Raw genomic sequence first — 14,550 nt, forward strand, 5'->3', positions numbered from 1 at the left:
GTACTATGGAAGAAAGAGACTCAGGGGCCATCATTGACCACAAGATGAACATGAGCTGGTAATGTGATGCTGCGGCTAGTAAAGCCAACAAAATGCTGGCTTGCATCCATAGATGCTTCTCAAGCAAATCCTGGGACATCATTCTCCCCTTGTACTTGGCCTTGGTGAGGGCACAGCTGGAGTACTGTGTCCAGTTTTGGGCTTCACAATTCAAAAAGGATGTGGAGAAGCTTGAGAGAGTGCATAGGAGAGCTACACACATGTTCAGAGGTCAGGAAAACAGACCTTACAATGACAGGCTGAGAGCCATGGGGCTCTTTAGCCTGGAAAAGCACAGGCTCATGGGGATCTGATGGCCACCTATAAGTTTATCAGGGGTGACTACAAGTACCTCGGGGAACGTTTGTTCACCAGAGTGCCCCAAGGGATGACGAGGTCGAATGGTTATAAACTACTGCAAGACTGTTTCAGGCTGGATATAAGGAAGAATTTCTTTACTGTCCAAGACCCCAAGGTCTGGAATAGCCTGCCATCGGTGGTGGTTCAAGCACCTACATTGAACACCTTCAACAGGAAATTGGATGCTTCTCTTGCTGGGATCCTATGACCCCTGCTGACGTCCTGCACTTCAGGTGGGGGGCTGGACTTGATGATCTTCCAAGGTCCCTTCCAGCCCTAATGTCTATGAAATCTATGAAATCTATTAAAGTAATTGGGTCCATTAAGAACAGCAACAAGGACAAAAAAAAAGTGGTTTATTAAAGCTGAGGAAATTAAGTAGACACCAGGACACATTATATGTACTGTTCATATCTGAACAGTAACCACCTCAGGTTAAAGCACTATGTGTAAATAAACAAAAACGAAAAGAATACCCAAAGACTATGGAAATTTGTAATCTGGTTATATATCACCTGAGTAAGGATTCACAGGATGCAGAGAACAGCAGCATCGTAGTCTGATTCTGTAAAGAAGGATCTAATATATTACTGCCTAGTTTAACATCTTTCAGATAAATCTGAAAAGAATCAGAAAATAACAAAATTATTTACTATAAGGGAATGATTTAGAAGATCTAGATTTTGGTTCACTTCACAAAGCTAAATCTATGTTTTTTGACATTTTTTCATGATTCACTTTAAGCTACAGTTAAGCATATGCTTAACTCCACCCATGTCCATGGCTCCCTCTGTCCCCACCCTCCACCTGCCTCTGCTTCCTCCCCCACCTCCCTGCCTGAGGTGGTGGTGGCTCCCTCCCCCACCCACTTCTGTCTCCTTGCCAGAGGCAGTGGCAGTAGCAGTGGGAGTGGTGGTGGTTCCTTTTCTCCCCCCACTCTGCTCGGGGCTCTCCCCTTTCCCCACCACATCCATCTCCACCTCCTCCCCCAAAGCAGCAGGGCTTTCAACTGCCTCCCTGCCTTCTCAGCTGCACATGTACAGTTGGCCAAAACTGTTATGGACAGACAGACATACAGATAGACAGACAGACTAAGCCCTTTATTACATTAGAATAATCCAAAACTATTCACCCAACTAAAACGAAAATCCTAAATAATGATTAACTAAATTCCAAGAAGCAGCAGCGATAACAACAACAATCATCAAGCATTAAACATCATCTGTAGTCAGAAGCTTGAGGCAGAGAATATCTTAAAGTTATTTTATAAATAGTATTATCAAAATTGTCAATGCTTCTCTAAAAGCAAAAAATATTTGATACAGAAATCCCTCTGCTGAATTTCTGTGTCACTTGCTTTAAATGTCATGTGTCCTTGAAGAATTAAAAAATAAACTGGAGTACCCATAAGGGAGCAGTTCTGTGAGAGAAGGTGCTTGAGTGAGCTAATAGTTCTGGGCACTTGGCAACTAAGCACTGTTTGGGGACCTTAGGATACTCCACTTAAGAAGAGAAGGGGATGGGAACATAAAAGCCAGAGATGAAGACATGTGAAAATCCAGGAGAGGGAGTTGATTCCCCCCAACTATTCAGAGCTTGTATTGCAAGGTCTCTGAACTCACTGGCTTCTCATGGGGTAGTTGCTACCATCTTCCTCCCTGCTTCCATTTATCTTCTTCTGAGTCCTGCTGAATATTTGCGGTGGCATTCATCTTTTGGGTTCTGGAGCTATGCTGACAAGCAGTGGTATAACTGCGGGCATTAATAGATGTAACTACTTCAAGCACTGACTTGGGGGTTGAAGTAAAAAAAGTGGCTGCTCCCATCAGCTGCTCATTTGCATTCATTATTTCAATGGCAACTGAAAAGTATAATTTTCTCTTTGCCCTGGATTCCTGGCTGAATTGATCCCTACATTGATACTACCAAGCTATTGAGCTCAGAGTTCTATACCTTTTCCACAACAACACTGTCCCCTCATCTCCTGAATTCACCCCTGGCTAGAAACAGTGACTAGAGCTTAATCTGACTCAAGGAAACTCAGAAGTACACAAATCCAAAATATAAATCCAAACACAGCAGCCTGCTTCCGGTCTAACAGGAGGAACTTGATCAAAGCAGTAATGCAGCACAATCGGATTTAATAAAATATAAGAACATAAGAATTGTCATTTATTTACTGAATGAGTCCATAGATTCATTTTGCCCAGTATCCTGTGTTGCACATTGGCAGAGAGTAGATATGGAAATGGAGAGCAAACTAGATATGACTAGGGTTTTTGTTTTGTTTTGCCACTGTTCATCTCTGACTTGCAGCTGACAGCATTTAAGGTATAATAAGTTCTAATTCAGAGACTGTATCCCTGACTCTCATACTCAGGAGCTACAGATGCCTCTTTCTTCCAAGAATTTGTGCAACCCTTTTTTGAATATGGCTAAATTGTCAGCTTCCACAACATCTGGTGGCAATGAGTTTCACACTTCAAGGTGAAATTAAGATTAATCCTTTAACAGGTCCAAATCCATGTCTATTCAGTTACTAGTATCTTTGTAAGATCACTGATGAAGATGTTAATAAATAGTAAATATGAAAGGACTCAGCTCATGTGGTAGTTATACTGAGACCACAAACTCTTTTTACAGGATACTGTACTTAACAGTCATAATATTGAACATTTGTAAAGTGGCAGTCCAGTTTAAATTTACTACCTAATTTACATTTAATTTAAGCCCTCATCAAATGTGCAGGCAAAGGCCCAATGGCACTTGTGGCATGAAATCTTAGTCCCGATCATGCTGTATTGCTGGTGCAGGGGACCCAGGATTGCTATCTTCAGCTCCCCCTGCACCAGCAAGTAGCAAGCTCCAACAGATGGAAGCCCCATCAGCTGATGGGTTCCCAGCCACATAAGCATTCCTGGCCACATGTTCAATTAGTTATATGATAGGAGTCAACTGCAAAGTTATTGCCAGGGATCCTGGTTTTCTCTGATTTAAAAAAATACAATCCCCAATTTTCATATTTAAAAAAAATAAAGAACAAATACACTTTTTTCTGTGATTAAAATGAAACACCACTGTATGTGGGGATTTTAGACCTGAAAATTGTTGAGGGGGTTTTATCAGACACCACTGAGAGAGACAGAGAGACAGAGAGAGACAGAGAGAGACAGAGAGAGGCGTTTTATGTTACTTTTTTAAATCCAAAAATCTAGGGATTTTTTATCAGAGAAAACCAGGATCCCTGATTATTAGGCAAGTTGTACAAGCTTTCTGGTCCTCAATTCTGTAAAAAAGAGATGATGTTATCTTCTAAGACTGCAGGTGTTTTTGGAGAAAAACTTGGTAATTACTTTGTGATACTTAGAGTATATTATTGTAAAAAATGAAACATTTATATTTTTTTTCTCTGAGCAGTATAAGGGTGGGATGAGGTAAGGTAAAAGATATCCCAAATCTTTTAAATTGATAGAAATATTCAACAGATGTCTTCTTTGCTGAGCTGAATAAAAGAGGTGTCCCATAGGAAAATATAATGTGATTAGGTCAAAAATAGGAATATAATACATACATAGGGGAAAAAAGCAGAATAAAAATTCCACAGGAAGCTCTAATTTTGTCACTTTTGATATGTCACTTCCTAACCAACCCTGAGGGAATTTTAATGCAATTATGCTGTATAGAATATAAAATAACATTCAGGTAATCTGAGCCCAGACTAGTAAATTTCTTATATATCCATATGAGATGGAATTCATATCCCATATATCAGATTTTAGGATATATGAACTGTGTTCATTTATAAATGATATTAAAATGATATAAATGACATATGCCTTCTGTTTGATTCAGATGAATGTCAGCACTTGAAGGCTGTTTTTGTGTGTTTTCTTTTGGGGGTTTTGAGTGAACCTCAAAATAAAGACCCCTGATAATATAATTGGAGTGTTACAAACATTAAAAGGCATTTCCACAGTTACTGAAGTCCATATGTATTAAACTCCAGTTACCCTGTATATGTTTCAAATATATTTTATATAAAAATTTACTAAAGAAAAGTGGTGAGTTAAAAATAATTCGTTTCTTGCTGCTGTGGAGTGATTGTCATAAAACTTCTAAATCTGATACAGACATTTTGGACAGACTATTTTTTTCAAATATAGTTTAAGATAGCCAGATAATATCCATCCTGAAGCTTCCAAAAAAGCAATTATGCAAAATAGAAGACCACTTGAGTAAGTATAATTCAAAGCTTTAAATGATTATCAAGGTGTAATCTGTGACATAATGGAAATTTAGAGAATAGCCATCAATGGCAAATCTCAATTAAAAAAAAAGAATTTACAATACAAACAAAACAAAAGAAAAATACACTTTATAGTTCAGAAGCATTGCTGCTAAATAATGTTTAACAAATTAGCAAATAAGTGAGCATAGTTCCTTAGTCAAATCAAGGGGAATTATGCAGTTGAGTCACATATCTATCCAAAGCAAAAACCACTTAGGAAATGTCAGTGAATCACACAGATGTGATCACATTGATGATGCTTTCTTAAAATAATGACATTTAATTTGGTAAAATTAATGTTTGAAAAGGAGACGTTCTTTCCCTTTCCAGTAATACTCACAAAAATTAAATGATGCAAAATAATTCTAAGTTTCTCTCCTTATCTAATAAAAGATTTGGAACAATGTTAGCAACAGCCTCCCAGAAAATCATGATAGGATAGATCCACAACTCCACACTAGAATATGACAGCAAGGGCCATAAGTCATATTAAAGGGAAGTGTAGCAGGGAGCCAAAGGCTCCCCATTACTTTAAGGGAACACCAACAGTACAGACAGCTTGAGGTGGGATAATATGCCTGTTAAGTGTAATAGAAGAAGAGGCTACTTAGGTATTTTAAGCTGGGAGTGCTTACTGTGGAGTTCACTGTTCTGCAACAGTACAATAGAACAGCAGAAATCCTGCTGAAGAGCTAGTTGTCCTGCAGTAGTACCAGAGAGCAGGGCCATAGCTCCTATCTCATTAACTGTAAGCCATGCTAGAAGTCAGTCAGCCAGTCTAAAAGAGGACACCTTGATCATTGGGGGATGTCTCATGACCCTGAAGGTCTGGGCTTAGGCAGCATATAAGCTCAGGATTTGAACCCATGAGGTAGTTGGTCTTGCAGGCTGCCAAGGAAAGAGCTCCATCCCATCCATAGACTGTGGCTGAAAGACTACCTGGGGGATCCTAAATGCTAAGCAAGCTGTAAATAAGGGGTAGGAGACCTGCAAAAGAGGTAAAGGCTATTATGCAACCAATATGCATTTGGTTTCAGTTATAGCTAAGGTCTTGCCTTTTGAATGTTTATACTGGTGGTTTGGGTGGGACTATCAGGAAAGGATGGAAAACCCAGTGGTGCCTGGAGTTTGGGGGAATGTGTTTGTTTTGAGTCCTGCTAGAGACCAGGCTCTTGGGTATTGACAGGAACCAAACAAGAAGGGGTTGGAGTCTAGGCTTCAGGAAGCAATGGCCCTAGAGGGGTGAAAACCAGGATCAGGGCCAGTGGGACTGGCCCCATGAAGAGTGGGAAGCCCCATGAAGGGTGGGAAGTTGGAGAGGAGTGGATACAGGGTCAGGAGTTCACATCACTAGAGGGGCAAGGTCTAAGCCCTAGAGGCTTGAGTGGACAAGAGAGGCAAGACCTGCGTCCTTGAGCAGGTGAGACCTAATCCCTAGGGGGCTGAGAACAGGACTAGTGTCCCAAACTGATAAGGACATGACAGTAGCTGCATCCCAGAATGGCTCCAGCTGTTGTCCATCCCAATAGGCCTAGGCAAAAAGAAGCCAGTGAGAAACGTTATGGAGCCCTAAAGCACAGAGGCCCCAACAAGGGACCTTGAGGCCTAAAATGGCTTCATACAGGACTGTGGCTGAAAGCCCACTGAACTGATGAAGCAGTAACGCCTGCAAGGCACGGACATGGCTGTAGGGGAGGTTGGTGATTATGAATAGCCATTAGGTGATTGTATCCTGGAAGTTACAGGTGGGCCAGAAAGACCAGGATTAGAATTTGAGGGCAGAATAAAGGCACGAGACCTGAGTCCACCAGGAAGCACCATGGTTGCTCCTGGGACTCAGCCCTGCTACAGTAAGAAAGCAGGCTAGAAAAACAATCAGTTAGTCTAAGATTATTAAAGAGGAAGGGTTGGAGTAGGCATAGAGATTGGTATATGGGACCTGCAGAGAGTTCTAATGAGTACTGACGGTATTGCAGAGGCCAGAAATGTAAAGAAGTGGTCCAGGTGGTTATTAAAGCTAATCTGTAAGGAAAGTAACCCATAGGATACAACTTTGAGGCTATCTAGGGACCTGGTCTGGATCTAGTGAAGTTGGGTGGGACTGGGTCTCTCATACATCTTCCTGTGCCTGAATGATAGTAGAAGAAGCTCTGTTCATGTCTACACATGTGATTTAATACATATTAGCCTATTTTAAAGTGCATTAAAGCATGACTGAAAAATGTGTTATTTAGTTAATGTAAATTAAGATAGGCTAATGTATATTAAACATCACTTAAACAGTATTATTTAGTTCTTGCATATTAAGACAAACGCATTCACATTTTCCTTGTACCTCACAATGGAGGTACTAGATTTAATCTGCGTTAATCAAAATGTGTTAATGCACATTTAGAGGCACTCAATAGTATGGAAAACAAGTGCACTTCATGAAACTGGGGAATAGTGAGAGTCTGAAAGAACATAATAGTCACGAAATGTAAGGTGCAATAGAAGTCACAAGAGAGACTGCTAGATCTCTAAGGATTGTCCAGATAAGAGGACTGAGAATCTAAAATAGGTCTTCATCTTACTGAAGGGCCGGAAGATTAGGAAAGCTTTGTGTATAAGAGTTCAGTGATGTGGAGCCCAGAATGTTAAATTCTGAGGCATAAGATAGCTGGAAGAGAAGCTCGGGCCTTTTGGTAGGCCATCTGAAAAGAGGCAAGAATCGTAGTATTGTGAGGTATTTATTTTTACCAGTACTAACACATGATTAGGTATAGCATGCCTGAAATGCATTTCTAACTGCAGAGTAAACTAGAAGTATAACAAAACTGTGGTGAATTTAACAGACTTAGGAGGCATCTGATCTCTGTCCCTGAGATTGTAGGATTTAGATATGAAATTAGTGTTCATCTTAAAATAATTAAAAATGTAGGCTTTTCAACACACAAACATTCTAGTGTTTGGATTAATAATATTTAAATAGAACTGCAAGCACTTACTATTGAGCTGAAATGCCTGGTAAATGTTTTGTGGGAATGATTGCAGACCCCTAAAATGTCATGAATAATAAAATAAAGAATTATTTGGTTGATGAAGTCATCAACTTTTTAAAAACTAATTCACATGGAAATCACTCTGCATTAATTTAAAGTTTTTAGTACAAGTGTAATATTAAAAATTGCATGAACAATAAAGTTCAGAGAAGCAAAATTCTTCAGGTACACATCTATGGAAATCCTATTCAAAGGGAACATGTATACCATGAAGGCAGTACAACAGAATAGGATCCAACAGACAAAGAGAAGGAAAAGCATATTTGCATATAGGCTTTCTAATCTAGTGAAGCAGCTTTTAATCTAGGTTCTCCAGGAGACTGAAAGAAACTCAGAGGTAATTAAACAGCCTGGGAACCTGGATAAAAAAAAGAGTAAGGTGGAGAATAACAGAAGCTTGGGCAATGTTATTAGAGTATAGGGAAATCAATTTGATATCTGAAATGTTTCTAAATGAATGTGAAAAGTATGAGTAACAAACAGGAAGAATTGGAGGTCCTGCTAAAAGAGCTATGATATCATTGGGATTACACAGATATATGGTGGGATAGTACATATGACCGGAGTATTGGATGGGTGTAGCTTGTTCAGGAAGGTTAGATGCAGGGGGAAGGAGTAGGTGCCTGTGCATGCATGCCCACTGTGCGTGCATGCCTTTGTGTGTGTGATGCATACATGTTCAGAGGTGAAGTATGAAATAGAAGGTAGGCCTGTTAAAAGTCTCTGAGTAAATGACAGAGGGGAAAACCAGCTTGGGGATGTCTTGGTAGGCATCTGCTATAGGACAGCAAGCAGGAGGAAGAGGTGAATGAGGCCTTCTTAAAATACATAGTGGAAGCTTTCAAGATGCAGGACTTGTTTCTCATGGGGACTTTAATTATCAGGAAAACTTCTGGGAATTAAACCCAGCAGAGTTCAAGAAATCCAGTAAGTTCTTGACTCTGTGAGAATAATGCTTTGATATAGATGATAGAGGTCAACTTGGTGGAGGGGGATGCTCTTTTTAACATATTTCTCACAAACAGGGAGAAATTACTTAAGAATGAAAAGGTGGAAGTTAATTTGAGTGACAGTAACATTGATGCCTACACAGTCAGATGGGTTGCTAACTGGCTAGAGGTCTGCACCCAGAGAGGGGAGGTGGATGGGTCATTTTCCACCTGGAAGGATGTGGGCAGTAGAGTTCCCCAGGGCTTGGTCCTCGGTCCCATACTGTTCGACATCTTTATCAGCAACTTGGATGATGGAGTGAAAAGCATCTTGTTCAAATTCAAACATGACACTAAGATGTGGGGAGAGGTAGGCATGCTAGAAGGGAGGGACAGGCTACAACTAGATCTGGACAAGGGTGGACAGATGAGAATAGGATGGGATTCAATACTGACAACTAGGGGGCAAGAACCAGCAGCATACCTATAGTTTGGGAACTCCCCTCTCCTCAGCACAGAGGCAGAAAGGGATCTTGGGAGTCATTATTCATTCCAAGATGAACACGGGCCACCAATGTGAGGACACGGTCAGTAAGGCTAACCTCACCTTGTCATGCATCTACAGATGCATCATGGGCAGTTCCAATGAGGTGATCCTCCCCATGTATGCCACAATTGGAGTAATGTGTCCAGTTCTGGTGCTGCACTTCAGGAGTGATGTGGACAGCATTGAGAGGGTCTAGAGGAGGGCCACTCACATGGTCAGGGGGCAGCAGGGTAGGCCATATGAGGAGAGGCTATGGGACCTGAACCTGTTCAGCCTCCACAAGAGAAGGCTGAGAGGGGTCTGGTGACCATCTATAAACTTACCCAGAGGGGACCAGCGAAGAATAGGAGAGACCCTGTTCCCCCAAGAACTACCTGGAGTAACTAGGAATAATGGCCACAAGTTGATTGAGAGTAGGTTCAGGCTAGATGTCAAGATGCACTACTAGTCAGGGTGGCTAGGATTTGGAACCAACTTCCAAGGGAAGTGGTGCTTGCTCCTATCTTGGGGGTCTTTAAAAGGAGACTAGATAATCACCTAGCTGGGGTCATTTGATCCCAGCATTCTTTCCTGCCCATGACAGGGTGTCAGACTTGATGATCTGCTCATGTCTCTTCCGACCCTATCAACTATGAAACAGTAAGCATCAGATGACTAGGTTAAGATCCTAAGGGGAAGAAAGAAGAAGAGAAGCAGAATAAGGACACTGGATTTCAGGTAGGAGTGCACTGGTAGATATTTTTTTGGGCTGATACCAATGGCCAATTTTTAACAAGCCATATTGGCCAATACCAATCCAATTCCAATGTGTAACCCCTCAGCATGGAGAGTGGCATCTGGCTGGTAAGTCTTTTGTGAGGGAAGGGGTGGGGGGACACAAGGGGCATGAGGGGGTCAGATCAAGGCCTCAGTAGTGGGGCAGAGGCAGGTGCTGCCCAGTGGGTGTAGGGAGAGTCAGGAAATGGAATGGAGCTGCAGATCTTAGGGGGTTGCATGGAGGGGTTGGCAGCTCTCACCATTGTGCATATGTTGGGAGGGCATGAAGTATACTGCCATTGAGGCCTGGGACTGGGGTTGCTTTTCTCTGGGCTAAGCATAATTCAGCATGATTAGTGGATTTTTGGCTTTAGTCTTTATATCAATATATGGTGTTGTGAATAAAAGCATGCAGGAATGAAACATAGATGTAACATGGACATAATCCCTGTGTTTTGACTACACTATTCTTAAAATTGACTTCCCAAGCATTTCTTTTTCATCTCTTATTTTCTGTGCCATTTTTGTTACTAATGATCTATTCTTTCTTCTTTCTTCTTTGTTTTAATTTTTTTCTCTTTTCAGTCTGTCTCATTCTGTTATTTCAATGTCTCCCTTGTTTGTCTTCTGTGATCCTATAAACCCAGGCCTTAGAGAAAATGGTGCTGCAAATTGATACCAATATAAAATAATTTTATAAGGAAAGTGTGTATTTTAGGTGTTACATGTGTCTTAATAATACCTACTATTCAAGCTGAACAGTTCAGATCCAGCAGACAGGAAGTTATTTCCAGTGGCACTGTGACAGACATGCAATCAAACTTTTGACAAGTAGTTTTTGTATCTGTGGAGATATGAATATGATTTCCCACAGCTTTTTAAGATAACACAATTCTTATGTGCATTGCTTCATAAAGCTGTGGGGAAAAAATTCCCCCCTCTCCCTAGAAAAGAACTTTGTAAGGGGCATCACATAATATGGGTCACTTGCACCCATAAATATATTACAATGTTTATTTGTTTGCCAGCATATTCAATGACATGAGACCAGAGTCACTTTTGTATTTTTTTTTAATTCTAAAGCGATGCCTTTGCAGCATTCTTGACTTTTCAAGTGTTGTTATTTGAAATGGTTTGAAATATTGCAGGCCTTTAGGCAGGTAAGTTTTCAATGGACCCTATTGTTGCCATGCCAGAATAAGTTATATAACCTGTGTACTATAATGTATCAAAAACATATTTCTTTGTAAAGAACCACCTAATTATGCAACACACAATTCAAGACTTTCCCCACCTTTTCCTCCACTTTGAGTAGAAGCAGCAAGTATGTTCTTAAAGGAAATATATATTGTGCTCATAATTGGCTTTTGACTTACTCATGTTAACAGAGAAGGATGTCCTTTATAATCTCAGCTGCCAACAGCATCTTTGTTGTTTTCTTACATAACTTAAAACACTTTGGATAATTATATGGCAAAACCAAAATATCAAACACTTCCAAATTCAAAACAAAATAAGAATGATTTACTACATATGGTTGATATAAGACAACTTAGGTTTTGTTCTCTACACTTTCTGTTTCAGTGTAACCTATAAATACTGACTGACATGAAATTTTCAACATCAGCAATAGTACTCACCAGAAAATACTGACGAATAAGGTAAATTCTGTAATATTTCCAAATGCCCATGTAGTTGGTAAAACTGATTGAAAATTTTCTAATATATATATATTTTCAAACTATAATGATTTGCAAACCTGAACTATTTCAATAAACAAACACACTCCATGTGGAATCAGACCACAGATTTCTGTCAGAGAATGGTTGCTAAAGCAACAAGTGTATATGTAGAGGACTATCCAGACTGATATGTCCCTTGTTCCTTTTTCCCTAATAATGCCTACAGCTTCAAACAGTAAAAGGCCTGCAAAATCCAAATTTTGAGGTTGCACCCATAGTAGGATGGCCAATTCTGCTTCATAGTTTTCATAGACATTAGGGTTGGAAGGGACCTTGGAAGACCATCAAGTCCAGATCCCTGCCCGAGGGGCAGGAAGTCAGCTGTGGTCATAGGATCCCAGCAAGATAAGAATCCAAATTTATCTTGAAGGCATTTAATGTAGGTGCATGAACCACCTCCGGTGGCAGGCTATTCCAGAACTTTGGGGCTTGGACAGTGAAGAAATTCTTCCTTATGTCCAGCCTGAAATGGTCCTGCAGGAGTTTATAACCATTTGACCTTGTCATCACTTGGGAAACTCTGGTGGACAATCATTCCCCCAGATCCTGGTGAACAACCATGATAAACTTATAGGTGGCCATCAGATTGCCCCTGACCCTGCACTTTTCCAGGCTAAAGAGTCCCATAGCTTTCAGCCTGTTGTTGTAAGGTCTGTTTTCCTGACCTCTGATCATGCACATGGCTCTTCTCTGGACTCTCTCATGCTTCTCCACATCCTTTTTGAATTGTGGAGCCCAAAACTGGATGCAGTACTCCAGCTACGGCCTCACCAAGGCTGAGTACAAGGGAAGAATGACATCCCAGGATTTGCTTGAGAAGCATCTATAGATGCAGGCCAGCATTTTGCTCATTTTACTAGCCAGAGCATGATATTGAAGGCTTATATTCATGATATGGTCAATCATGACCCCCAAGTCCCTTTCATCCATAGTGATAGCCAGCATAGCACTGCTGAGCCCATAAGGATGCTGAAGATTTTTCTTCCTAAGGTGGAGAACCTTGCATTTTTTGATGTTAAACACCATTAGGTTCTTGTCCGCCCATTTCCTGATCCTGTCAAAGTCAGCCTAGATCACCCTTCTCTCCTCAGGTGTGGATGCTTTACTCCAGATTTTGGTATCATAAGCGAACTTGGCCAATCCGCTTCTGACTCCAATGTCCACATCATTAATGAGGATGTTGAACAATATAGGTCCAAGTACGGAGCCTTGAGGGACTCTACTGGTCACAGGGCACCATGATGATTGACTTCCATCAATCACCACCCTCTAGTTCTGACCATGGATCTAATTCCCCAGTGGTGGTCATGAAGCCACAGTTGGCCAGTTTTACAAAAAGATAATCATGGGATACCAGATGGAAGGCTTTTATGAAGTCAAGAAATATGACTCCTTTCCATTGTCCAGGTGATAGGTCACCTGGTCATAAAAGGAAATAGGATTGGTCAAGCAAGACCTACCCGCAACAAACCTGTGCTGGCTATCCCTCAGGATGTTGCCATCAGCCAGTCTGTTAAGAATGGCCTCTTTCATAATTTGGAGTTCTCAAAGATCCATGCCAGGGGCTGGGCAATGATGCTTGCCAGCTCCTTGAATACTCTGGGGTGTAGATTGTCAGGGCCAGCTGACTTGAAGGTGTCCAGCTTTTCAAGGTGGTCTTTTATGAGGTCAGCATTGATGGAGGGCAGGGTACCACCCTCACCTAGGCCTCCCTGTCCCGTAGTGGGCAAAGACATCCCATGGGGACTGATGAAAGACTGACACAAAGTACCCTTTTAATAGGTTGGCTTTTTCCTGGGTGTTGGATGTCAGTTGCCCCATCTGGTTCAACAGGGGTACAGTGCTGCCCTTGCTTTTCCTCTGGCTCCTCACATATCTAAAAAAGTACTTTTTATTGTCCTTGATACTTGTAGCTAGTTGGAGTTTTGTTGCAGCCTTGGGTTTCCTGTTTCGCTCCCTGCAGGTCCGGACCAGTGCAGAATATTTCTCCTTGGAGGTGGATCCTGTCCTCCATCCTTTGTAGGCCTTTCTTTTTAGCTGCAGGAGGTCTTCTAGTTCCTTGGAGAGCCAAGGGGGCTGCTGTGCCCTTTTGCTGCCTTTCCTCCAAGATGGAATAGCATTAGCTTGGGCATCAAGGATTGCTCCCTTGAGAAGCAAGCTATCTTCCTGAACTCCCCTCCCCTTGGGGTTGTGGTCCCTTAGGGACTCACCGACAAGCCTCCTGAGTTTGTTAAAGTCAGCTTTCCTGATATCAAGGACTTCTGCATTGCTGATTGACTTGCCAGCTTTATGGTGCATGGCGAAGGTGATGAGCTTGTGGTCGGTGTTACCTAGCTTCCCATTGATCATTAGGTCACTGATTCAGTCACCCCTGGTTGCCAGTACCAAGTCAAGCAGCACTTTACCTCTCTTTGGCCTGTATACCTCTTGTGTTTAAATCTATTCCAGGAGGTTTCATCATATGATGTAATGACATTAATTATGGTGTGCAGATTTTATGTCAGGAAGGCAAATGCACATGACTATTACATTATAAAAACCCATGGGAGTATTGTATAAATCAGATTCAATGTTTAATATTTATTTTAAAGATTGTCCTATAATTTATGTCTTGGGTGACTCTCAGCAGTCTACTGGAGATGAATTTCTAATTCATGTAGACACCAGGGTAAACATGGAAATTTGAAACACTAATTTAGCTATCATGTTTAACATGCCTCTTTGAATCTGATTGCCAGGGATCCTCATTTTCTCTCATTAAAAAAAAAATCCCCAATTTTTTTGGATTAAAAAATTAACCCCAAATCCACATTTTTCCATGATTTAAAATGAAATGCCATAGATAGAT

This window comes from Crocodylus siamensis, chromosome 1 (genome assembly GCF_052110815.1).
Source record: "Crocodylus siamensis isolate JL-2025a chromosome 1, ASM5211081v1, whole genome shotgun sequence".
NCBI classification, from domain to species: Eukaryota; Metazoa; Chordata; order Crocodylia; family Crocodylidae; genus Crocodylus; species Crocodylus siamensis.